Source organism: Paroedura picta, chromosome 4, assembly GCF_049243985.1.
Source record: "Paroedura picta isolate Pp20150507F chromosome 4, Ppicta_v3.0, whole genome shotgun sequence".
In the NCBI taxonomy this organism is placed as follows: Eukaryota; Metazoa; Chordata; class Lepidosauria; order Squamata; family Gekkonidae; genus Paroedura; species Paroedura picta.
In genome coordinates this window covers 3,526,093-3,552,715 of record NC_135372.1, presented here as the reverse complement: position 1 = coordinate 3,552,715, position 26,623 = coordinate 3,526,093, and the positions used below count along the sequence as shown (strand labels likewise).

General features: G+C 50.4%; 1 long non-coding RNA gene across 1 annotated transcript; it reads left to right on the top strand.

Annotated features, from left to right (window-relative positions):
* Positions 1 to 21,742: 21,742 nt before the first annotated feature.
* LOC143836703 (uncharacterized) lies at positions 21,743 to 23,960 on the top strand. Its single transcript, XR_013230669.1, has 4 exons — positions 21,743 to 21,802; positions 22,886 to 22,977; positions 23,732 to 23,824; positions 23,914 to 23,960. It is a non-coding gene; the product is annotated as an uncharacterized LOC143836703 (long non-coding RNA).
* The last annotated feature ends 2,663 nt before the right edge of the window (positions 23,961 to 26,623 follow it).

Here is a 26,623-nt window from a genome sequence, read left to right as displayed (position 1 = left end):
ATCCCAGCAGCCGGCTCAAGGTTGACTCAGCCTTCCATCCTTCCAAGGTCGGTAAAATGAGTACCCAGCTTGCTGGGGGGTAAACGGTCATGACTGGGGAAGGCACTGGCAAACCACCCCGTATTGAGTCTGCCATGAAAACGCTAGAGGGCATCACCCCAAGGGTCAGATGTGACTTGGTGCTTGCACAGGGGATACCTTTACCTTTACCTTTATACTGTTATTAAGCACTGTTATCATGTTACACAGTTTGATACAAGTTCACTGTTCCATAAGTTTCATGTGGAATGTTCATTGTACTTTCCCACATATGAGAGCCAGAATGTAAACCGCAGTATATAAATATAATAAATCAATAAGTGTTTACATATATTTATCTCAACAAACCTGGGGAGGAGTCAGGAGGACAGAGGGGCTTTAGAAGACTAGAATCCTAGAGCTGGGAGGGACCTCCAGGGTTTGCTGGCAGGAGCTCATGGGAATTGTAGTCCATGAACATCTGGAGGACCACAGGTTGACTACACCTGATCTAGTCCACCCGCAACCCCCCCCCCCCAAATGCAGGAAATTCATCGCTTCTGCAGGAAATCCTGCTCCATGTATCAGATCTGCAGTGGCCTGGTTGAATCCACACACAATGGAAAAGGAAGGGGAGAGAAGAACTGAATCCGCTGCACCCCCCATTGGCTTGTCCCATCCCCCCCCCAACCCCCCAACTCCACATGTATTCTTAGAGCCTTGCGGGCAGAATGTACCTGGAGGAAGGCCACTGTTGCAAGCAAATGGATTCAGATATTCAAGCAGGAGGGGACTGTGTCTGCCCTCCAAAGCAGCTGTTTTCTCCAGGGGAACGGATCTCTGTATTCTGGAGATGACTGTAATTCCAGGGGATCCCCAGGTCCCACCTGGAGGCTGGCATCCCTGGCTGAGAGCCCCTGCACCCAGATCCAGCACGAGGACTGTGCCCAGCTGGCACAAGGATTCCTTTCTTCCCAGGTTTCTCCCTGCCCCAGCTGCCATTTTTGACCCTTGGAAACTATATTCTCAGGTCTTGCTGAGATTGCCAACCTCCTGGAGATCTCCCAAAGTGCCAAGTTCACACAGATCATGTCCCCTGAGCAGCATGGCTGCTTGGCATGGTGGGCTTCAGGAGAGCTGAAAGGAATGCCTCCTTGTTTGGCTCAGGCAAGGAACGGCCGGCACAAAAATAAAACTGACTCCTTATTTAGCAAGCGTTTGATTTCATTAGTGGTGCCACGCCCAGTGTGGACACGTGACTTCCAGGGGCGTGACAGGGAGGCGTGGCCCTTTGACTTCACTTCCGGGGTTACTAGGAAAAGGCTGAGGAGGCCGCATTACACTCATGGCCCATCCTTCTCCCAGAGGTCAGGACATGAGGGGTGTGTGGAGGGGGAGGGGAGCTCCCTCAAGTGGTCGAAAATGGAACTGACTGAGGGACTTAGCCAGGAATGCCCCTGAACAAGAAGGAAGGGATTGAGGGGAGAGGCAGAAGGCACCAGGAAAGAAAGAGTAGCACCTGGGATTCAACCGCAATGGCACTTTCGCTGCCCGACAAACCAGCCCTGTGAGGCGGGCTGCTGTTCTTGCTCCGTTCAGGGTTGTTTCCACAGTTCCATGACCCCTCTGCCTGCCCTGTTCTCCTTCCAGCTCTCTGGGTCATGCAGTGGGACCATGAGGCGAGAGTATCTACCGCCGCCCTCCATGCCCTTGAACAGCTCTTACTACAGTGGGGACATCAATTCAGCCACCACCTTGTCCGTCATTAGGTGAAAAGGGTAAAGGTATCCCCTGTGCAATTTGACTGTGAATTGTCAGTGTCCCCCCGCCCCCCTCATCACCCTTGCCCAGCTCCTGGAAAACTGCGGAGACCAAATAAGCCGCCTCCTCCAGCATCAGTAATTGGTGCCGCTCCTCACCACCCACCTGGACGAGGAGATCCAGCCCGGCAGGACTGGCCCCCCCTGCCCCTTTGTACTGCCCCTCTTGATACAGGGCCAAGGCACCCGGGCCAGCCAGAGGAAATGCAGGTGCCAGGAGAGGAGCCCACAGCTTCCTGAGGCAGCGAAAGAGGCAAACACATTGTCCTGGCTGTCCGTCAGGACCATTCAAATAAATACCACCCGCACAGGGGGAAAGAATACCCAAGGAAGACAGGAGGACTCTGGACCCCTTCCAGGTACCGGCCGGGCCCAGGAGGTGCCAGCTACCCCCTTCAGCTTCTGGTGCGGGACAGATCTTGACTGGTTCCCCCTCCCCTGCTGAGCTCAGAGACCAGGGAGGCATTCTTCCCCCGCAGGGTTGGAAAAGCTGTGGACTTTCCCATTCTAGAGTAATACGGAGTGTCTCTTTCTTCTTCTAAAACAACACGGCGGAGATGGAGCAGAGTGGAGGCAGAGCTGAATCGAAACAAGGCAGTGGTGGCAAAAGCAAAATCCCGAGAACTGCGAGCAAAGAAAAGGTAAATGCTGGACCTAGATATGGAGGGGGCTTGGCTGCCCCACTGTTTCATCCACTCTGGGAGGAGACATTCTTCTCCAAGGTGGTGGGGCGAACAAGGGGCTGGAGATCTGTTAGCATCATGACTCATATGGCTCATCCATGGACTAACCGGGGTTGACCCTCTTCAGCTTCCGGTGCTGGACAGACCTTGACCGGTTCCCCCTCCCCTGCTGAGCTCCGAGACCAGAGAGCCATTCCTCCACTGCAGGGTTGTAAAAGCATCTTTGCATCCCCCCCCCCCTTTGTCCCTTCTGAGCTGCCCTTGCTGAGGCCGCATCCTGGCCTGGCTAACTCTGTTGTCTGCTTTTTTGTCCTGTAGGTCAGTGGTTCTCAAATTTCCTAATGCCACGACCCTCTGATACAGTTCCTCATGTTGTGGTGACCCCTGAACCATGAAATGATGCAAGGGTTCTTTCACAGAAATTAAACGGAAATTGACCAATGGCATGAAGATCCATTGTTCTTTGGATTTATGTACAATCCATCGTGATTGTACATAAACTGTTTTTTTCCCCAGGGTTTCTTGGTTCAGTTCTTCCACTTGCCCCACCATGCCGATCTCGCTCTTTTCCGCTGCTCCAGACAGACAAATGCTCTATCCTGATCTACTCTGCAAGGCTGTTGTGAGGATAGTGCCTACCCGGCTAAGCTGCTTGCCCTGCCAAGACCCCTGAAAAAGTGTTGTTCAACCTTCTAAGGGGTCCACTTCTGTAGGTCTCGACAGATGTCCTCTCCACCGGTACCCCGTTCATGAAGTGGACAGACTTCGTTGCAGTTGAGAATGACGCCAGCCTCAACCTCTGCGAGTATCTTGTGAGTCAAACCAACGAGAGAGGATTGGGGCCAGGGTCAAGACCCGCAGTCAATCGAGTTATTGACTGAGATTTGGCAGTTCTCCGGTGGAGAAGGGCTTGGTGGTGCCCCAGAGCGTATGCGGGAGCGATCATCTCAGTGGTTACGCAAAAGGTTCAACCCTTGCCATCTTCAGGCGGGAGGAGGAGAAATATTTAAGGTCTCCACACAGGCCGTTGTTGAGTTGAAAGACTTGAGGCCTACTGCACAGGGTTGTTGTGCAGATGAAACAGGAGGCAAAAACATTCAGTTTCGTCTACAGGCCTCATATCTGCAGAGTAATTCCCCTGGCTTGGCTGCTTCTTCCCTCCAGCAGGGAGGCCAGCCAGAGCAGGATTTCAAGTGAGAAGGGGCCCCCTCTGTCAGCCCCCCCTAAAAGGAAAACACAGGACCCCCACAGACTCCCCTGCGTGGCCCTCAGAAGGAAAGGCCTCCCTCCCCTCCTTTTGGGGGGGGGCTGTCAGAGGGTCCTTCCCAGCAGGCCTGGAGGGAGGGGGGTGAGGGAAAGCCCTGACCAGCCCACTGCCAGCTGCCTCTGTGGTCTGGGCAAAGGGAGGCAAGTGACAGTTGGAGGCGACAGTTGGGGTGGGAGACACATCCTGATTGGCTGGCAGATATAGCCTGATTGGCTGGTTGGGCTGTTGGAGGCGGGTGCCAGTGGGGCTGGGCCAATCCGCATGTGCGCAGGACAGGGATGGACAGGACCAGGATGAAAGCCCATCCTGGCAAAGCCGCCCAGAAAAATCAGCCTCCAGCATCCAGGAGAAGGATCTGTCCAGCCACTGCTTGAAGACGGCCAGTGAGGGGGAGCTCCCCACCTCCTGAGGAAGCCCATTCCACTGCTGAACTACTCCTAGAATCCTAGAGTAGGAAGGGGCCATGCAGGTCATCTAGTCCTACCCCCTGCTCAGTGCAGGATCAGCCTCCGGCATCCAGGAGAAGGATCTGTCCAGCCGCTGCTTGAAGACGGCCAGTGAGGGGGAGCTCCCCACCTCCTTAGGCAGCCCCTTCCATTGCTGAACTAGACTCCTAGAATCCTAGAGTGGGAAGGGGCCATGCAGGCCATCTAGTCCCACCCCCTGCTCAATGCAGGATCAGCCTCAAGCATCCGGGAAAATGATCTGTCCAGCCGCTGCTTGAAGACGGCCAGTGGGGGGGGGAGCTCCCACCTCCTGAGGAAGCCCATCCCACTGCTGAACTACTCGGACTCTGAAACGTTTTAATCCTGCTATCTGACCAGTATCGCTATTGCAAGGGTTGCCAGTCTCCAGGTGGTGCCTGGAGATCTCCCAGCATTAGAACTGCTCTCTGGACCACAGAGGTCGATTACCTGGGAGCCAATGGCTGCTTTGGAGGAAGGACACTTTGGTATTCTACTGTCCCTCTGCAAACCCCACCTTCCCTCTGCCCCACCCACCCTCCAATCTCCAGGAACTTACTGAAGCTGGAGCTGGCAACGGTACGGTCTTGCCTGCTTCCAGCCTTACTTCGCCGAAGGACTGGAGCATGTGTAGGATGAGGCTGATGCCGAGCGGCCCATATTCCTCCACGTCCACGTGCCGGAAGACACACCGGAGAATCTTGACGGACTCTTTCGGGATCTTCCTGTCCAAGTCAAAGGTGCAATCCATTAGGGGAGGGATCTAAGAGACTCACCCTGAAGAAGGGAAATGAGGGATGAGGCCAGGTTGCCCAGAGAATGTGGGACAGGCACAAACATTTCTTCCAGGTTCCCTGAGCAGGCACGTGGCCTGTGCCGCCCAACTAGAGCAGGACTCGTTCCAAAGGCAGGTTTCCAAAGGTGAGTTCTTCCGGTCCCCCCCCCCCCCCAGAGCTCCAGGATCTTCCTGGTCCAGAGCTGGCCATCCCATGGAATCGCTGCCCGCAGGGATGCTCTTACATTCAGAGGGTGCTGGAGCAGGTGGCGAAGTCCTCAGAGGCTGAAATGCTGCATGAGGGGGGAAAAGGCTGCACCATCCGACCTGGAGGGGGTTCAGGAGATCCTACTTCTCAAAGAGCAGGCTGAGGTCCCTTTGGAACAAGAGCTGAGACACAAAAATCCCTGGTGTGAACGAGGCTAAGGAGGACCCCTCCCCATGCTGCCCACGCCTTGAGAAGGTGGTCTTGTCCGTCATTAGAACATAAAGGTAAAGGTATCCCCTGTTCAAGCACCAAGTCATGCCTGACCCTTGGGGTGACGCCCTCTAGCATTTTCTTGGCAGACTCAATACGGGGTGGTTTGCCAGTCATTACCGTTTACCCCCCAGCAAGTTTGCCAGTCATTACCGTTTACCCCCCAGCAAGCAAGCTGGGTACTCATTTTACCGACCTCGGAAGGATGGAAGGATGAGTCAACCTTGAGTTGGTTGCTGGGATCAAACTCCCAGCCCCATTGGCAGAGCTTTCAGACTGCATGTCTGCTGCCTTACCACTCTGCGCCACAAGAGGCTGTTCAATTTATCATGTTACCTGTACTGTTTTTATTCCAGTTCCATGTAAACCGCCCTGAGCCTCAGGGGAGGACGGTATATTAATATAATAAATAAATGAATCATGTATAAGCACAGTTCTGGGGGTGGATTTGCACTCAGAAGCATGGTGTGCATGCCCAGGATTTCTGCATAGAAAGGTGAGACGGGGATCTACTCAGCTTTTGAGTTGGGTCTGGCATTTCTAGCCTTTGGGTGCCAGCTGGAGATCTCCCAGGGTTATCACGAGGGCCAGAGGACAATTCTGTGGGGGAAATAACTGCTCTGGAAGGTGGAATCTATGGAGTCACGCCCTGGGAAGTCCCTCCCCTCTCCAATCCCCGTTCTCCCCATTCTCAAAAATCTCCAGTTGTTTCCCATCCCGCCCTGTCAGGTTGTCTGCTAGCTGCTCACCCCAGCTCGGGAGGGTCAGCCCTGACTGTCCAAGGCTTTTCGATGTCTCAGCCCATTTGGTTCTGCAGCAGAAGAGCTTGGTTCGAGGCCAATGGTCGGAATATGCAAGATCTGTAGAGTGCATGATTCAAAAGCACAAGCAGAATATCCAACAGGGAGCATCAACCACTGATGAAAGGTCTACTTTAATAGGGAGGGAATGCAAACAAGCACAGAGTGTGAAGGTCGGGGGGTAGGGGTGGGGGCAAGCTGGCCCGTCCATCTTGACACTCCAAGTCATGTGGAAGCCATCCATCCGTCAGATCCTCCGGCAGCAGGCAGCTGTCCTTCTGCAAAAAAGCAGAGGGGAGAGAAGAGCGGAGGCTGCTGACAGTTCCAGGCAAGACAGCCTCCACCAGGGCAGCCAATCTGCGGCTCTCCAGGTATCCATGGACTACAATTCCCATGAGCCTCTACCGGCACACATGCCTAGCAAGGGCTCATGGCAATTCTAGTCCATGGAGATACCTGGACAGCCACAGTTTGGCCACCCAGGCCTTTCCCAAACATAGGAAATTGTGGGGGCTGGGCTACAGTATCGGGAATCATAGATCATAGAGCTGGAAGGATCCACAGAGGCCATCTAGGCTCAATGCAGGATCAGCCTAAAGCATCAGTTTTTTGCCCAGACTATCCTTGTGCCTGACCCTCTTTAAGTATTTGAAAGGTTGTCACTTGGAGGAGGGCAGGATGCTGTTTCCGTTGGCTGCAGAGGAAAGTAATGGGTTTAAACTTCAAGCACAACGATATAGGCTAGATATCAAGAAAAAAATTTTCACAGTCAGAGTAGTTCAGCAGTGGAATAGGCTGCCTAAGGAGGTAGTGAGCTCCCCCTCACTGGCAGTCTTCAAGCAAAGGTTGGATGCACACTTTTCTTGGATACTTTAGGACCCCAGTATCCAGTGGCGAATGGGGAAAGTCCGATTTCTAGACCCCTGCTAGACCCGGGGCCACTGCCGCCCAAACCCGCAGGGGCCTGAAGCAGAGGAGGGGGGCATAGTGGCTGCGTTGGCAGGGGTTGGCCCAGAGGGGTTGCCGTGGGAGTATTGGGACTTGCAGGATGTGTTCTCAGAAAAGGATTGCGACCAACTTCCTCCCCACAGACTGTGCAATTGAAGCCTTGTTGTGAGTCTGTCTGCCTTTGACACAGTGCTGTATACAATGGGACTATGACATCTTGTGATTTTGATGTGTAGTGAATTTCCACGATCCAGCAAACCTGTTACTTGGTCAAAGAAGGAAACCAGGTTGGTCTGACAGGACCTGTTGGAGACAAATCCATCCTGACTTCCCTAGATCAGGGGTAGTCAACCTGTGGTCTTCCAGATGTCCATGGACTACAATTCCCATGAGCCCCTGCCTGCGTTCGCTCATGGGAATTGTAGTCCAGGGACATCTGGAGGACTACAGGTTGACTACTCCTGCCCTAGATCACCAAATTGTGCTCCAGATGTTTGCAGATTGCTCCTTTTAATATCTGCTCCATTAATATCTGCTCCCCACAACAGAGGTCAGACTCACTGGTCTGTAGTTTCCCTGTAGTTTGATCCTTCCTCACGTTTTTGAAGATCGGAATAACGTTTGCTCTCTTCCAGTCCTCCGGGACATCTCCAGTCCTTAAGTGGCCGGCTGAAGTACATGAACCTCTAAAATATGACCTGAAGGTTTGGCTTCTGTTTCTTGTTCATTAAAGGGAGGTCTGTCTTGCCTGTTGGGTCACGAGAGCCACAGATTGGCCACCCTGCTCTCAGCAACTTGAGAACATCATTGAATCCTGGCTTGCGAGAAAGGCCAGTGGGTCCTAGACTGATGTCCATTCTGCACGACTTTAGCAGAAGGCTTTCATATAGTAAACGCTACTAATTTGCAGTTCCGCAAGACGTCGCACACAATCTGCAACACTCCTGCAACAGTTCCGCGAAAAGCGATTAGTTGTAGTGTTTCTAGGGAAATCGGGAAAAGTAGATTCACCCTCCGAAAAGCGCTACACTCTTGCAAACAATCTGCAACACTAGCGAAAAAGACCTGTGCGTTCCCATTGTTGTGGTTCCAACAAAGTCCCTCCCCCTGGCTCTCTCCTCTGAACTTCCGGCGAAGCGATCGCCATTATTTTCTCTCGGAGCGAGCGGAAAGCAACGAATCAGCGAGGCTTCATTCACCCAGCGAGGCTTCTCCGGCTACAGTCCCTCCACAGAAGCGCTTTAAAGCTCCCCTAAGTCCCCAAGCACAACACAGCCCCGTTTGCAAGTTGCCTTTATTTTTGGCCGAAAATCGCGCCTGTCCGGGGGGGGGGGTTCACTTGGGGGAGCATGGTAACGATGACTCACCAGCTCCACGCCAGCAAGATGGATGTCTCCGTTAGGAAGAATTGAGGCATATTCATTGCAACGTGTGTTTTTATTTTTTTTTTAAACCTGTGCTTAAAGGGAAAGGGGCTTTTCCGGAGCATAATAACAACCGCACATTGGCTGTTCGTTTGATTGACGGCCAGGGGCGGGACCAAGCACAGAAAAAATCGCTTCCTTTCTAGCAATTTTTGCGAGACCAGAAACGAATGAAACGCTACTGGATACCACTACAAAGGCAGGTATGCGTAACACCGAGATTGCACTTTTTAAAATAGCGTTTCCGCTTTGTGGAACCAATTGGCAACATTGGTCCTTGTGCGGAAACACCCTCAATCAAGCCTCAGCTCTCCCTGGAGGCTTCAGTGCTTCAGTCACACTCTAAGGGGACGAGACAGTCATGCTAGGAAGAGCAGAGGGTGGCAGGAAAAGAGGGAGACCTGGCATGGGATGGACAGGCTCAGTTAAGGAAGCTGTGGCCCTCGCTGAGCCAGGCAGTGAATCACGGGGCATTTGGAGGTCACCGATTCATAGGCCGGAAGCAACTTGATGGCCCTTCGCTCAGCTTCTAAAGGTTCTAAAGGCGGCAGACCTGCTGTCACCGTTTCCCAGCTGCTGTCTCACCCCTGGAGTTCTCTGAATGAGAGGGGAGCAAATTGCTGGCTGAGCCCAGGAGCTGCTGGTGCTATGGGGGCGCTGAAGTGCTGTGGCCACTGAGCCCTGACAGGGAAGCTCTCACTGGTTGAGCGTCAGGGGCCATCGGTTTGTACCCTGGCGGCTGCTGCTGCTTTAGAATCATAGAATCATAGAGTTGGAAGGGGCCATACAGGCCATCTAGTCCAACCCCCTGCTCTACGCAGGATCAGCCCAAAGCATCCTAAAGCATCCAAGATTAGTGTGTATCCAACCTTTGCTTGAAGACTGCCAGTGAAGGGGAGCTCACCACCTCCTTAGGCAGCCTATTCCACTGCTGAACTACTCTGACTATGAAATGTTTTCCCCTGATACTACTCTGACTTCAGCTGAGCTGTGGTGACAGCACCCCACATGACTCTCTGCGACTGAAGGCCGCTTCTGACCCCATTGCACGGCCGTGGGGGCGGTGAGGGGCTTAACACACGCAAAACACGGACGCTCAGACAATGCGTTAGGACTCCCTCGGCTCTGTCATTGCAAAGGGTTTTAGCAGCTTGGACTCTCAGATTTGCCTGCGGAGGACAACCAGCCATCCTCCCCCGCCCCAGCAGGAAGGGGCTCAATGGGAATTGTAGTCCCTGGAGAGCTACATTTGGTCTAGGGTCTTCAGGCAGCCGTTGGCTCTCTCACCACGGAGGGTGGCCTGTCTGGCACTGACCAGAGCCTGGCCTTTCTCCAGTGTGGCTCTAGCCCTGTGGATGGGGCTCCCTCCTAGGCCGTCTAGTTAGTCGGGGGTCTGAAGAGCAGGCCTCTTTGAAGGGGCCTTTAACTTTCCCAGCCTTTAACTTTCACTACTGCCACAGTTGCTCCCACCCAGTTTGGCTTAACCAAAATGAAGAACAGCAGCCGCACCAGCAAGGTTGCCCGCACTTCTCCCACTAACCTTGGTTTGAATGTCAATGATCTACTGAAACAGAAAGCGCTTTCCTCCTCCATGCATTCTCTTTATTGTCTTGGCCTAGGTAGCCAGCAGGTTCCACAACAACAGCAGCCACCACCGCAACAGCAGCAGAAAACTTCTGCTCTTTCTCCTAATGCCAAGGAGTTCATTTTCCCTAATGTACAGGGTCAAAGTAGTACAAATATGTTTCCTGGTGACAGGGTTGGGGGGAGATAACTGGGTTGGCTATTTTATTTTGGGGTTCTAAACTGAAAAGGGTTTATTATTAATTATTATTAATAATTCTTCTTCTAAGGAGCAGCCTAATTCTTCTTCTAAGGAGCAGGCCACATAACACTTTATCAACAGTAAAAAAACAGAGAGAGAAGGAGCAGGGTGGACACCTGTGTACTGTGACTACCCCATGTGAATTAGGGGAGGGGGAGATTCCGGTGTCTGTGGCCTAATTCACCCAAGATTGAACACAGAACTGAGAGGAATTGGTTGCCAGGTCCCCCTAAGAAGAGTTTGCAGTCTGATTTTCCCTTCACAGATCTGAAAACATGGCTCTGGAAAGCTCACCTGTAACCACTATGCCGCAATTCCCAAGGGTCAGTCCTCTCCCATATTCAACAAACATCCCAAGCCACGGGTTCTTGACAGCCCTCATTTGTCAGCACACCACCACAAGACACACATTCAACCCCATGCCCTTACAGACTGGACAAGCCCTCCCCTTCCTCTTCCCACTGTCAAGCTCTAGTACCCGTTGTATTCCTGGACACAATGGGCTTTGCCCTTAGTACATGAAATAAAATACATACAGACATCATTAGAATATGTGGGGTCTGCAGTGTGCATGATTGAAAAGCATAGCAGGGGGCATTGTGGGAGATGTGGATTTAGCATAGTTAGAATAGGAACTTCCTGATATTTTACAAATAATCTTGTCTTGTCCTAACTGGCTCAGTTGGAGACTTCTATTCCTTTGAGCACACATCCTCCCTGCTTGCCTCCTGAACAGATTGAACAACAGAATGGAGCAGTTAGACAGTTAGCTGTCTCTCTCCCCCCCCCTCCATAGTTGGTTTTCTTCTCTTCTTATGCTGCACAATTTCATCATGCATTGAAAACGCCAGAAATATTCGCAGATACTCTGCTACCATCTCCTTTTGTGTTGTATGTTGTACCTTGGATCCGGATTATCGATACAGTAGAAGCAAATCTTAGATCCTCACGTCATGCAGCAAAGAGTAGTCATGGCTGGCTGGAGGATTTTGAAGCTCTTCTTCATTGACTTCCTGCAGTGGAAAAACAATGCTCTCTTACTCTGCTGCTCTCATTTTCTGCAGGGAATCAGGACCAAGCCAGTCCAAAAGGAGAGCTAAGGAGAAGCCAACCTTGGATACTCACGTCACGGAGCAAACAGTCGTCAATGCTCACTGCAATCCCCTCTGGATATCTTTAGCCACACCTTCCATTCACCTTTTTTACCGCTGCATCACACTGCCTGCTCATGTTTAGTTTACAATCCACAAGTACCCCAGGGTCTCGTTCACACACAGTGTTACCTAGAAGCGTATCCCCCATCCAGTAGGCATGCTTTTCATTTCTCTGACCCAGATGCAGAATTTTACACTTATCTTTATTAAATTGCATCTTGTTCTCGTTTGCCCATTTTTCCATTGTGTTCAGATCTTGTTGAACTCTGTCTCTATCTTCCTGAGTATTTGCCAGTCCTCCCAATTTGGTGTCATCTGCAAACTTGATGAGTAGTCCTTCCACCCCCTCATCTAGATCATTAATAAATATGTTAAAAAGTACCGGGCCAAGCACCGAGCCCTGAGGTACCCCGCTACTCACCTGTCTCCAGTCTGATGAAACACCATTGACAACAACTCTTTGAGTGCGGTTCTCTAACCAATTCCCTATCCACCTATCTGAAAATCCAGATTGCAGTCCTTCAATTTATCCATCAGAACATCATGGGGAACCTTATCAAAAGCTTTACTGAAATCCAATTAAACGACATCCACCGAATTTCCATGATCCAGCAAACCTGTTACTTGGTCAAAAAAGGAAACCAGGTTGGTCTGGCAGGACCTGTTGGAGACATATCCATGCTGACTTCCTTGGATCACCAAAGTGTCCTCCAGATGTTTGCAGATCGCTCCCTTTAATATCTGCTCCATTATCTTACCCACAACAGAGGTCAGACTCACTGGTCTGTAGTTTCCCGGGTCATCCTTCCTCCCTTTTTTGAAGATCAGAATAACGTTTGCTCTCTTCCAGTCCTCCGGGACATCTCCAGTCCTTAAAGAGGTCCCAAAGATGATGGACAAGGGTTCTGCAAGTTCTCCAGAAAGTTCTTTGAGCACTCTCGGGTGCATTTCATCCGGCCCAGGGAATTTCAAAGATATTAAAAGATTAATGAACTCCCACTGTTTCGGGAAATATTTGGATCCATGCAGTGCTGGTGACTATACCACATGGGAACTAAATTTTTTGTCTGTGCTGATAAAATATGCAGTGACAACACAGAGATGAAACAAGGTATTCAATACCGGAAGCTTGTCACATATTTTAGTGCAGAATAATATATGGTAGTTGTCCCCAACCACTGGGCCGTGGCCTGGTGCTGGGCCGTGAAGGCTCTGGCGCCGGGCAGAACCCTATGTAAGAGATGGGATAGCCCATCTCTTCTCTTGGGGGAATATCCCAGCACTCCCCAGGGGCAGCATAGCCCACCTTCCTCCTTTAATGTCACAGAATCTGAAGTTTCTTCCTAGTGGAGGAGTATTTCCTATATATACAGAGCACGCCTTTATCTTAAGGAAGCTGAAGCCGAGTTTAATAATTATTTACCTGTTAATTTCTAGTCCTTACCCCAGGAGAGATTCAGAGAGGAAGAAGGAGAAGCCAGTGCAGCTGGACACACAGAGGGGGGGGGGCGATTCCGGAGCAGAACTTTCAGCCCCCTCCCTCCCTGGAATAAAATGGGGATAAGAATCAAGGTTAATGATCAGAGAACGTCAAGAGGAACTAAGAAAGAAAAGGGAAATGTTCAGGAAATGGAGGGAAGGACACAGCTCTAAGGAAGAGTACCTCAAGGTCACTAGGCACTGTAGATCAATCATCAGAAAGGCCAAAGCTGTGAGTGAGCTAAGATTGGCCAGGGAAGCCCATGGTAACAAGAAAAGATTTTTCAGTTATGTGAGGAGCAAACGTAAAGGAGGCAATAGGCCCACTGTTGGGTGCAGATGTGCAAACTCTAACGGAGGATGCAGAGCAGGGGGTTGGACTAGATGGCCTGTATGGTCCCTTCCAACTCTATGATTCTGTGATTAATGTACTAAGCACTCTCTATAGTCCTGTGTGCAGACTTGGAAATATCCAAGCTATTGAAAAAATGAAAAAGTCAATCACAGTTGAGAACCATTTTCTTCCCTAGGACTTGTCAGGATCAGCCCCTCTGATCTCTGCCATGATTTGTGATTGACCAGAGAAACTCCATGTTGGTTTGATGTGTGTTGTTTGAAGAACCTTTTGTAACCTTTTTTACCACCCTGAACTATTTCACACTGCTTTGTGTATTCTTCCCTGCTGTGACTTTGTTATCTACAAAGGAGGGCGCCGGACCCCAAGGCCGGATAGGCCAGAGACGGTCTGGCAGGAAGCCCTGGATGGCACCTGGAAGAGGGGGTGTAATTCTACCCTGGGAATGAGGGGGCAATTGGGTGGGAAGGATACATTGATAACTGCTTGCTTGCCATGTATCGATTAGATCCGACCACAGACTTTGGAGTGTCCAGATCTACTTCCAATAAAGCTTTCTATCAATCCAGAAGCTGTCTGCCTTTGACAGGACTGTTTCAAAGCCATAAAAGATATACAATGAGTATTATAGGTAGACAAAAGTGGAGAAACTCCTGCAAGAAGAAATGGTCAGAATGGGAGCCAGGTCTACCAGACCAGCCCATACCTGTAATCTGTTAAATAGAATCTGTTAATTAGGCTGGAGTGGGACCGTGAGGACTCTGTGTCCACTGCCGCCATTGAGGCCCTCGAGCAGCTCCTCCGATACTGCAGACAGTGCATCAGCTGCCACCTCATCCGTCCTGACTTTGTGCCCATCCTCAAATACAGCCTGGACAATGGGGGCCTGCAGGAAGGGAGGTGACCAGCCCGGCAGGACTCCTTGAGGGCAGGCCAGAAGGAGGAGAGAGCTGCAGATGGACTCTGCTCAGAAACAGACTCCGTGGCTTCGTGTCCGCGGGGGACAGAGGCCATTGACGGGGCACCCCGAACTCCCAGGCAAACCACAGCGCAGGCCCACGCAAGCCACAGATCTCCCAGCCAAAGGCCCGGGGTCAGGGGCAGCGTCCGGTGGAAGGAGGACATGCAGGCGGATCTCAGATCTGGGTTCTTTCTTTGAATTTATTAATAGCAGCTTTGTGGAGGTATGGATATTTTTGTACATTTCCAATTATTATTTGTTATATAGATACTTTATTCCTTTGTAGTTCCCCCGGAGGGCTGCCACCAATATGCGGGTGACACCCAGCTCTTCCTCCTGATGGATGGCGGCCCTGACTCCCCCCCAGAACCCTTAGCCAGATGTCTGGAAGCAGTGACAAAATGGATCAAGCAGAGTTGCCTGAAACTCAACCCTACAAAGACGGAGGTCCTGTGGTTGGGTAGGAAGGGACCATGGGAGGAAGCATGCCTGCCAAACCTGGACGGTGCACAGCTCTCACCAACAGACTCTGCTAGGAACCTGGGTGTGATCCTGGAGGCTTCCCTTACAATGGAAGCCCAGGTCACAAAGGTATTTTACCATCTCTGCCAAGCCATGCTACTAGTGTCCTACCTGGACCCAGAGCACCTAGCCACAGAGATCCACGTGACGGTCACCTCTAGGCTGGACTTTTGCTACTCACTCTATGCAGGCCTACCCTCATCCTTGATCTGGAAACTACAACTGGTGCAGAATGCTGCGGCCAGGATTCTCACTAAGACATCATGGAGATCCCACATCTGGCCGGTACTCCAACAACTCAGCTGGCTCCCAGTTCAATTCTAGGTGAAGCTTAAGGTTCTGGTAATCACCTTTAAGGCCATTCTGGGCCAATCTGGGCCCAGTGTATCTGAGAGACCACCTCCCTGCCTACACCTCAAAAGAGCCTTGCGCTCTGCCACCTCCAACTGGCTGCAGATCCCTGGCCCCAGAGAAGCATGTCTGACCTCAACCAGGGTAAGAGCCTTCTTGGTCCTGGCCCCCACCTGGTGGAACAAGCTCCCAGAGGAGATCAGAGCCCTGTCCAAACTTCCACAGGGCCTGCAAGAGGGATCTCTTCCACCAGGCATTCGCTTGAGGCCGACAGACTCGGAGCCCCAGACTGAAAGAATTGACCTCCCAATGCTACTGTTAATTGTTATTTATATATTATAAACTAGAAAATAAGCCCGCTCTATTCTAAATACAGCGGGCGCTAGCGAGGCCGGCGCGCTGGGTGTGGCGGGGCTCCCGAGTCACGTTGGCAGAGGTGAGGGCAGCAGCGGACGGCATTGGGATGCAGCGGCATCGGCCCGGTGAGTACGGGGCGAGGACGGGGTGAGTTCCTGGTGGTGGCAGGGGTGGCTGGCCGTGGCGTGTAGCGGGAGTAGGCAGCGGCGGCTGCAGGGCTCGGCGGAGGTGGCATGGAGGGTGCGTGGAGGGAGACGGAAAGGCGGCCGCATGCGTGGAGGCGCCTTCCGTCGGAGCGGTGGTGGGGCAGGGCTGTCGGTAAGTTGGGGCGGGAAGAAGGGGTGGTGAGGCGGGAAGGGATGGGCAGGGCGATGTTCAGGGTGGGAAGGGCGTGGAGAGCGGCCATGGGAGCGTGTGTGGCGGAGGGGGGGGAAGCGGCAGTTCCGAGGGGCAGGGAGGAAAAGGAGGTTTCCGTGGCTGCAGCGGTGTGGGGGCATTCTGCTCCCTGGCGGCCATCCCCGTCCTTGAGCGACTGACCTTCTGGAGGGTGGAGCGGCGAGGATGGCCACTCGAGTGGAGTGCAGATTCTGCTGGATGGTGTTTGGGAGATGGGACAAGTAGCCAATGGGAGGCATGCTTTGCACGCCTCCCAATTGGCCACTTGGCCCTGGAGTGCTCCTCGGAGCAAATCAAGAGCCGTTTTTATCCTTACAGTGCCCGCCCCCTCTCCTCCCACTTAGTCCTTACCCTTTTATTTAATACCGTGGAGCGGTTTAAAGATGTGGTTTTGTAATCTTTTGATGCTTTATTGAATGTTGTTTTGATGTTACAGTCTGTATATCGTTCCATGTAAGTTATATAATGTTCAGTGTAAACCACCCAGAGCTGCAAAGAAATGGGCAGTATAGAAATCTAAATGAATAAATAAATAAATTGTCACTTGCATTTCCTGGTTGCCTTGTTCAAGTACTCAGTACCTGAGAAAGTTGTTTTTCTTGCCATTCTTAGACTGCAAGAAAGTAAGGTGACCAGATTTTTAAATTGGGAAAGAGGGACAACATTGAGATGCCAACATCCAGGCATGGAAGGAAGGAAGGAAGGAAGGGAGGGTGGAAGGAAGGAAGGAAGAAAGGGAAGGAGGGAGAGAGGGAGGGAGGGTGGAAGGAAGGGAGGGAGGAACTAAGGGAGGAAGGAAGGATGGATGGGAGGGAGGGACGGAGGGAGGAAATAAGGAAGGGAGGAAGGGAAGGAGGGAGGGAGGGAGGAAGGGAGGGACAGAGGGAAGAAGGAAGGGAGGAAGGGAGGAAGGAAGGAAGGAAGGAAGGGAGGGAGGGAGGGAGGGAGGGAGGCAGGCAGGCAGGCAGGCAGGCAGGGTGGGTGGGTGGGTGAATGAGTGAGTGAGTGAGAAGAAGGAAGGAAGAATGGATGGATTAAAGGAAGTATAAATGGATGGGAAAAGGGAAGGATGGGTAGATGAAAGGAAAAAAAGAAAGAAAAAAAAACATGGGTCTGATATACCAACAAAGATCTTTGATCTTGTGATAAATCTGACTCATGCATGCTGGAATTGCAATTTAGTGAGTGGATGGGAAATAGGAGACTGAAATGACAATTGGTAGAATGATTCTGGACCATGAACAAAAGACTTTTCAGGAAACATCATCTCCGTCTCCCTCAATGGATTGGTTGAGAGGGGGGAGCAAAGAGTCGCTGGCAGTGCTCAGTCCTTCCCTTTGTCAGAATCACTTCTCCTAGCAAGGACAATTAATCACTGCTCATGACTGTCCCCATCTTTTCCAATCTTCTGTTGGCTGCTGAGCTGGGCTTGGCAACCCTAAGGAGGCAGCGTAATGTCCATAGAGTGATGGGCTCCTGATGCTACAGACCTTCCCTGCTCTCAACAACCAATGGACCACTTTCTGTGGCAGAAGACTTTTAATTTATTTACAATATATTTATGGAGCAATTTTTCTCTGCTTTGACACTCGTTTGGGACAAACTGTTGCTTTTTTCTCACAGTTCTTCTCTATGTGTGGCTGAAGAAGAGTTAGATATGCCTTCTATTCTGCAACCCCAACCTTGAGGTTGTGAAGAGTGGGATATTTAAAAAACAGCTCTTCTTCTCTTCAAATGGGACCCTCAGATTTGGCATCTGCTCTTCTGTTTGATAATAAAACATTTAGAGCTGATTCTGTTGAATCGACTGTAGGAGGAAGATGTGGGCATCCTTGGGGGGGGATGTCTTAATATTTCTCCACCACCACCACCACCACCACCACCACCACCACCGTGTGTTTTCTTTGCAGTCACATGAAGTCCGCGTTGGTTTGAGGTGAAGTCTGACCTGGTGAGCAAGTGCATCAAGATGGTGTACTATCTACCTGCTCTGCAAATGACCAGGCTCAAAGCCGGCAGTCCCACATACCCGACAGAAAGGCAGGTACCTCCCCCTCCCTGTACAGGGGTCAAAACTGAAAAACAGGGTCTCTTGGCCAGGAACTGTGTTTAATACTGACCAACAGGCAAGAGTTGGTGGATGAGGTGAAGGAGGTGGGGACCCTAGGGGGAAGTGATCATGTCCTCATAGAATTCCTTTTGAGATGGGGAGCCAAGGAAGCTTGTAGCCAGATGCGGATGTTGGATTTTCGTAGGGCAAACTTTAATAAACTCAGAGACATGATGAGTGTCATACCATGGACGAGAATGCTGGAAGGGAAGGGAGCATGTGAAGGGTGGGCGCTACTGAAACAAGAGCTATTGCATGCTCAATCAATAACTATCCCAGAAAGACGAAAACACTGCAGGAGCTCTAAGAAGCCTATTTGGATGAACAGAGAACTTCAAGAGGAACTAAGAAAGAAAAGGAAAATGTTCAGGAAACGGAGGGAAGGACAGAGTTCTAAAGAAGAGTACCTACAGGTTACTAGGCATTGTAGATCAATCATCAGAAAGGCCAAAGCTGAGAGTGAGCTGCATCTCTGCAGATGCAGAGAAAGCAGAGAAAGCAGAAAGGCTTAGTGCCTATTTTACATCTGTTTTTTCCCACAGGTCAAAGTGTTTAGGCACATCTAGAGATGGCCGTAGCCAAAGGATAGTGTCTGGGTGGCAAGTTAACATGGATAGAGAGCTTGTCGAGAGGCATTTAGCTGCACTGGATGAGTTCAAATCCCCTGGTCCAGATTAAATGCACCCGAGAGTACTCAAAGAACTTTCTGGAGAACTTGCAGAACCCTTGTCCATCATCTTTGGAACCTCTTTAAGGACTGGAGATGTCCCGGAGGACTGGAAGAGAGCAAACGTTATTCCGATCTTCAAAAAAAGGAGGAAGGATGACCCGGGAAACTACAGACCAGTGAGTCTGACCTCTGTTGTGGGGAAGAGCGATCTGCAAACATCTGGTGGACAATTTGGTGATCCAAGGAAGTAAGCATGGATATGTCTCCAACAGGTCCTGCCAGACCAACCTAGTTTCCTTTTTTGACCAAGTAACAGGTTTGCTGGATCAGGGAAATTCAGTTGCCATTTACTTGGATTTTAGTAAAGCTTTTGACAAGGTTCCCCATGATGTTCTGATGGATAAATTGAAGGACCGCAATCTGGATTTTCAGATAGTTAGGTGGATAGGGAATTGGTTAGAGAACCGCACTCAAAGAGTTGTTGTCAATGGTGTTTCATCAGACTGGAGAGAGGTGAGTAGCGGGGTACCTCAGAGCTCGGTGCTCGGCCCGGTACTTTTTAACATATTTATTAATGATCTAGATGAGGGGGTGGACTATTCATCAAGTTTGCAGATGACACCAAATTGGGAGGACTGGCAAATACTCCGGAAGGTAGAGACAGAGTTCAACGAGATCTGAACACAATGGAAAAATGGGCAAATGAGAACAAGATGCAATTTAATAAAGATAAGTGTAAAGTTCTGCATCTGGGTCAGAAAAATGAAAAGCATGCCTACTGGATGGGGGATACGCTTCTAGGTAATGCTGTGTGTGAACGAGACCTTGGGGTACTTGTGGATTGTAAACTAAACATGAGCAGGCAGTGTGATGCAGCGGTAAAAAAGGCAAATGCAATTTTGAGCTGTATCAACAGAGGCATCATATCAAAATCACAAGATGTCATAGTCCCATTGTATACGGCACTGGTCAGACCACACGTGGAGTAGTGTGTGCAGTTCTGGAGGCCTCACTTAGATAAAATTGACGTAGATAAAATTGAAAGGGTACAGAGGAGAGCGACGAAGATGATCTGGGGCCAAGGGACCAAGCCCTATGAAGATAGGTTGAGGGACTTGGGAATGTTCAGCCTGGAGAAAAGGAGGTTGAGAGGGGACATGATAGCCCTCTTTAAGTATTTGAAAGGTTGTCACTTGGAGGAGGGCAGGATGCTGTTTCTGCTCGTTGCAGAGGAGAGGACACGCAATAATGGGTTTAAACTTCAAGTACAACGATATAGGCTAGATATCAGGAAAAAGTTTTTCACAGTCACAGTTCAGCAGTGGAATAGGCTGCCTAAGGAGGTAGTGAGCTCCCCCTCACTGGCAGTCTTCAAGCAAAGGTTGGATACACACTTTTCTTGGATGCTTTAGGATGCTAGGGCTAATCCTGCATGTAGCAGGGGGTTGGACTAAATGGCCTGTATGGCCCCTTCCAACTCTATGATTCTATGATTCAGATTCAGAGACAGGGTGGATGGGATGGGACGAATCTTCTTGCAATTGGACACTAAGGATCACCTGACCCATGTCTGTGGATCCAGGGCACGGATCCCCAGCGTGGTTTCTATGGGCGCCCTGGTAGCACTCTTCCTGGGGCCCACCTCATTCCCTGCCTTTTTGTGGTTGTCTCTGTCCCTGTGGCAGCCATTCCCTGGCTGAGCCCAAAATCTTGTGTCAGAATTCCAGAACGTGCGGGGTCCGCTGCTTCCAAGGGGAGCCAAGTTGGTCTGCAGTCTGCAGTCAGACATTTGGATCTGAGACTCTTTACGGCTGGCAAAATGGCCTCAGCCTTGCAGAAGAGACAGTCATAGTTAAGTCTAGCATTGCCAGTTTATGGATTGGGAATTTGTATAGATTTGGAGGTGGAGACGTGGGGGGGGGGGGAAAGGTTTTTTGAAGGGGATCCCCAGGAATTCCCTACCCCGGAACTGGCAACTGTAAGCAGAAGGTCGCCACATTATCCTGGATGTTGTCCCTAAACTTTCTCCTATCCTGCTGCCTCTTCGTGCAACTGTTTGAGCTGTTTACTCCTAAAAACATTAGAGTCCTGCTGGATCAGACTAGTGACCCATCCAGTCCAGCATCCTGGCTCACACAGTGGCCAACCAGCTCCTCTGGAGGGCCAACGACATTGAGAGGATTACTGCCCCTGAATGTGGAGGAACGATCCCTTTAGGCACGATAGCTAGCAGCCATTGTCAGACTTCTCCTCCATGAATTGATCTCATCTCCTTTGAAAGCTGCTTATGGCCACCATTGTTCCCCTCCTCGAATTTCACATCTGCCCCAACAGACCTCCCAGCTGCTGTTTCTTGATTCTCCCACCCTCTCCCAGGAATGCCTGCTTCCTTCCGCTTCCCGCCCCCTCCCCTCCCCTCTCCTCTCCTCTCCTTTTCTCTCTCCCTTTAGGGCTAGCATAGAGTATGCACAGCATAGAGATGCCAGCCTCCAAGTGGGGCCTGGGGATCCCCCAGAATTGCAGCTCATCTCCAGACTGCAGAGATCAGTCCCCCTGGAGGAAAGGGCGGCTTTGGAGGGGGGACTCAGTGGCCTTGGACCCCACTGAGGTCCCTGTTCTCCCCACACTCCTCTTTCTGCAATTCCACCCGTTTGCCTCAGGAATGACGGGCTCTTGGCGCAGGAGAGCTGTGTCCCGGAAGCTCACCCTTGGGCCTATGCTGCTTGGAAATGGGTCTGGATATTCCACTGGAATAGAAGCCCTGCTTTCACCAGCCCTCACCACGCCTGGCAGACTGATCCTCACCGTGCCTTGGCTCATGCTAACGGCGTTTTCTTTTCTCCCTTTAGGACTTCTACCTGCAGACTATTAATACCTGCAATACAATGCTCAGCAGCTTGCTGGCCGAAACCCCCAATATAAAGGGACTGCAAGCTATACTGACAGTAAGGGAACTACTAATTACTATATGGCATAATAAAATCATAGCATCTTAGAATTGGAAGGGGCCAGACAGGCCATCTAGTCCAAACCAGGATAGAACCATAGATTTGGACGGGGTTCAGACAGGCTTGATTCCCCAATCCTCCTCCACATGCAGCCATCTGGGTGACCTTAGGCTAGTCACAGTCCCGGTAGAGCTGTTCTTATAGATCACTTCTCTCAGAGCTCTCTCACAGGGAGTAACTTGTGGGGAGAGGAAGAGGATTGTAAGACATTTTGAGATGTCTTTGGGGAGTGAAAAGTGGGGTCTAAAAACCAACTCTTCTTGTTCTTGTTCTTCTCTCCTTCCTTCTGCCCCAAATTACCAAACATTGCCAAGAGCCTGATGGATGGGTCACAAGAAGGAAGCGAGCATCTGCTCCAAAGCATTTAGAGGGCCAATGGATTGATTTAACTCCCACCACAAGCCCCCACCCCCATCAAAACCCCTGGAGTTTGGGACTGATTGACTGGGTTCCCATGTCCAGAGGCAGCCAGCAGAGTCTGAGGGAGGCCACATTCCCCTCTTGATCCAGCTAGCTGACCCATTCCCTAGAGAGGGGAACAGCGGGACAAAGAGCACTTTTGAGACTATCCGTGTGTTTGGTCTGCTCAGCCTGCAGAGAAGTCGATGGCCACCTCTAAGTCCTTGAAGAGGAGGTCGCAGAGGACGGAGTAGAGCTCTTCTCTCTTGCTCCGGAGGGTCAGACCAGAACCCATGGGATGAAGTGAATTCCTATGGCTGCATTTGGATGTTGTGACACAGTTTTCGAATTTATCAGGAATAACTTTTGCTTATATATTCCCATTGTCATGATGGTCAGTTCATAGTCTGAGGAAGAGTGCTTACCCTCGAAAGCTCACGCCTGGAATAAATGTTTGTTGGACTCTGACTTTGTTTTGTTGTGTGCTTCAGACCAACACGGCTACCCACTTGAATCTTAATTTATGAAGGCGGTTTTAAATCATCTCCCTCGCCATCACTTCCCTGTTCTGTGGATGATACGTCTGTTTGGCTAACTGAGACCTTTTCTGACCCCTACCAGATCCCGCTATATCGCTACTACGGCTCAAAATTACGAGATACGAGAATTAAAGAAATCGTCATGGAGTACCTGAAAAAGCTCCTTCGATATAGGTAAAGGTATCCCCTGTGCAAGCACCGAGTCATATCTGACCCTTGGGGTGATGCCCTCTAGCGTTTTCATGGCAGACTCAATACGGGGTGGTTTGCCAGTGCCTTCCCCAGTCATTACCGTTTACCCCCCAGCAAGCTGGGTACTCATTTTACCAACCTCGGAAGGATGGAAGGCTGAGTCAACCTTGAGCCGGCTGCTGGGATTGAACTCCCAGCCTCATGGGCAGAGCTTTCAGACTGCACGTCTGCTGCCTTACCACTCTGCGCCACACTTCTGGGGAAATCTTTTACATTGCTCGTCCTTCAGCCTTGATATTACTGAAGAAGAGTTGGTTCTTATATGTAGCATTTCTCTACCAGAAGTCTCAAAGCAGCTTACAATTGCCCGCCCTTTCCACTCCCCACAACAGACACCTTGTGAGAGAGGTGGGTCTGAGAGAGCCCTGATATCACTGCAATCCCACTGCAATTACTGTAATTTCCTCTGCAATCCCAGGGTGACCATGAGTGCCACTAGTGAGCACTCAGGTACAGCTCAGCTGCTTAAACAGCTTAACAGCTTCACCAGATTTCTTGCTGAGGGCACTGTGGTTGTCCAGGTGTCCATGGACTACAATTACCATGAGCAAGCCCCTGCCAGCAGGAGCTAATGGAAATTGTAGTCCATGGTCATCTGGAGAGCCACAGTTTGGCCACCCCTGCCGGAATGCATTACTTGGAAGTGACTCTCTGTCTGTGTGTTTTTCCACTGCAGGAAGTCATTGAAGAAGAGCACCTGGGGTCGGTGGACATCCATATCTTCCAACGAGCATTGACGACTGTTTGCTCCGTGACATGAGTATCCAAGGTTGGCTTCTCCTTTTGGACTGGCTTGGTCCTGATTCCCTGCAGAAAATGAGAGCAGCAGAGTAAGAGAGCATTGTTTTTCCACTGCAGGAAGTCAATGAAGAAGAGCCGGTGAGCTTCAAAATCCTCCAACCAGCCATGACTACTCTTTGCTGCATGACGTGAGGATCCAAGATTTGCTTCTACTGTATCAATAATCCGGATCCAAGGTACAACATACAACACAAAAGGAGATGGTTGCAGATTATCTGCGAATATTTCTGGCGTTTTTGATGCATGATGAAATTGTGCAGCATAAGAAGAGAAGAAAACCAACTATGGAGGGGGGGGAGAGCGAGAGAGACAGCTAACTGTCTAGCTGCTCCATTCTGTTGTTCAATCTGTTCAGGAGGCAAGCAGGGAGGATGTGTGCTCAAAGGAATAGAAGTCTCCAACTGAGCCAGTTAGGACAAGACAAGATTATTTGTAAAATATCAGGAAGTTCCTATTCTAAGTATGCTAAATCCACATATCCCACAATGCCCCCTGCTATGCTTATCAATCATGCACACTGCAGACCCCACATATTCTAATGATGTCTGTATGTATTTTATTTCATGTACTAAGGGCAAAGCCCATTGTGTCCAGGAATACAACAGGTGCTAGAGCTTGGCATTCGGAAGAGGAAGGGGAGGGCTTGTCCAGTCTGTAAGGGCATGGAGTTGAATGTATGTCTTGTGTGGGGGGTTGGAAGGGGCCATACAGGCCATCTAGTCCAACCCCCTGCTCAACGCAGGATTAGCCCTAGCATCCTAAAGCATCCAAGAAAAGTGTGTATCCAACCTTTGCTTGAAGACTGCCAGTGAGGGGGAGCTCACCACCTCCTTAGGCAGCCTATTCCACTGCTGAACTACTCTGACTGTGAAATTTTTTTTCCTGATATCTAGCCTATATCGTTGTACCTGTAGTTTAAACCCATTACTGCGTGTCCTCTCCTCTGCAGCCAACGGAAACAGCATCCTGCTCTCCTCCAAGTGACAACCTTTCAAATACTTAAAGAGAGCTATCATGTCCCCTCTCAACCTCCTTTTCTCCAGGCTGAACATTCCCAAGTCCCTCAACCTATCTTCATAGGGTTTGGTCCCTTGGCCCCAGATCATCTTCGTCGCTCTCCTCTGTACCCTTTCAATTTTATCTACATTCGTCGCTCTCCTCTGTACCCTTTCAATTTTATCTACATTCGTCGCTCTCCTCTGTACCCTTTCAATTTTATCTACATCCTTCTTGAAGTGAGGCCTCCAGAACTGCCCACAGTACTCCAGGTGTGGTCTGACCAGTGCCGTATACAATGGGACTATGACATTTAAGGTCTCCACGCAGGACAGTGTTGAGTTGAAAGACTTGAGGCCTACTGCACAGGGTTGTTGTGCAGATGAAACAGGAGGCAAAAGAACCTCCGCGACAGCATGCAGTTTCGTCTGAAGGCCTCAAATCTGCAGAGAGTGGCAAAGAAGAAATTCCCCTGGCTTGGCTGTTTCTTCCCTCCAGCAGGGAGGCCGGCCAGAGCAGGATTTCAAGTGAGAAGGGGCTTTTCTGTCAGCCGCCCCCCTAAAAGGAAAGCACAAGACCCCCCACATATGCTGTAACTTGAAAATATTAGAAGGTGCATTGAGATGGTAAATGCTGGTTTATATACTGGATTACATATAAAGAATCTTAGAAATGAACTTTAACTACTTGTATCTTGTAGTCTCACAATCACTGAAGAAGACAGGGAAAACAGGGAATTGAGTAACCTGGGTTATTTTAGGATTAGGGTTAGTTTAGGAATTGTTAGTTATGCTTTAGGTTGGAGAGATTATAGGTTAATGGGAGCATTAGGACTGGGGAAGACTCAGTCAAATGGTTACTAAAGTCCAAGAGTGATATAAATATTTTTACATTAATTCTACAGGAGAATATATAGGGATTTATTTTAGCTTAAATTTTCAACATAGGGTTAGGTATGGTTCAGGGTGGGGAGTTTTTCAGTTTACTAGAAGTGTTAGAGCTAGGGGACATGCAGTTACCTGATTAGGAAAGGCCATGTGATGTATAAATATCTTTAACATTATTTTACAGGTAAATACAGGACCTGGTGTCATCCATGGCGACACTAGGGTTCTTGCAATTTGTTGCTGGTCCCACTCATCACGCCGGCCACACGCTCGACTTGATTTTCGGTGCTGGGATAGAGATGGTTCTGGAGCCAGCTTTGGCTGTGCCATGGTCAGACTACGATGCCCTGCGGGCCCGGCTTGGGATGCCACCCACTCCCCAGTTGGGCGGCAGGCGCACTTTTTGCCCGCCTGTGGAGACTCATGGATCCAATTAGTTTCCGGAATGCTCTGTGGGACCCGATGCCTCCTGGTGACTCACTGGCGGCGTTAGTAGAGGACTGGCAGTCCCGTCTGACAGCCGCTATAGATGAGATCGCCCCTAAGCGTCCTCTCTGCCCTCGACTCAAACGGGCCCCCTGGTACACGGGGGTGCTCTGGGAAAAGAAGAGGGAGGTGAGACGACTAGAGCGAGTGTGGTGGAAGACTCGTGACGAAGCTGTAAGAACATCTTATCGCACGCTTATGAGGGCATATGAGATGGCGGTGAAAGTGGCAAAGTGAGAGTTCTTCGCTACGGAAATTGCGTCCGCAAGCTCTCGTCCGGCCGAATTATTTAGGGTTAGTTAGATCCCTCACCGCCCTTTAGGGGCGCCAAAATATTAGTCAATTGGCACTTGGCTGTGAGGCATTAGCAAGCTTTTTTGCGGATAAAGTCTTGTTGC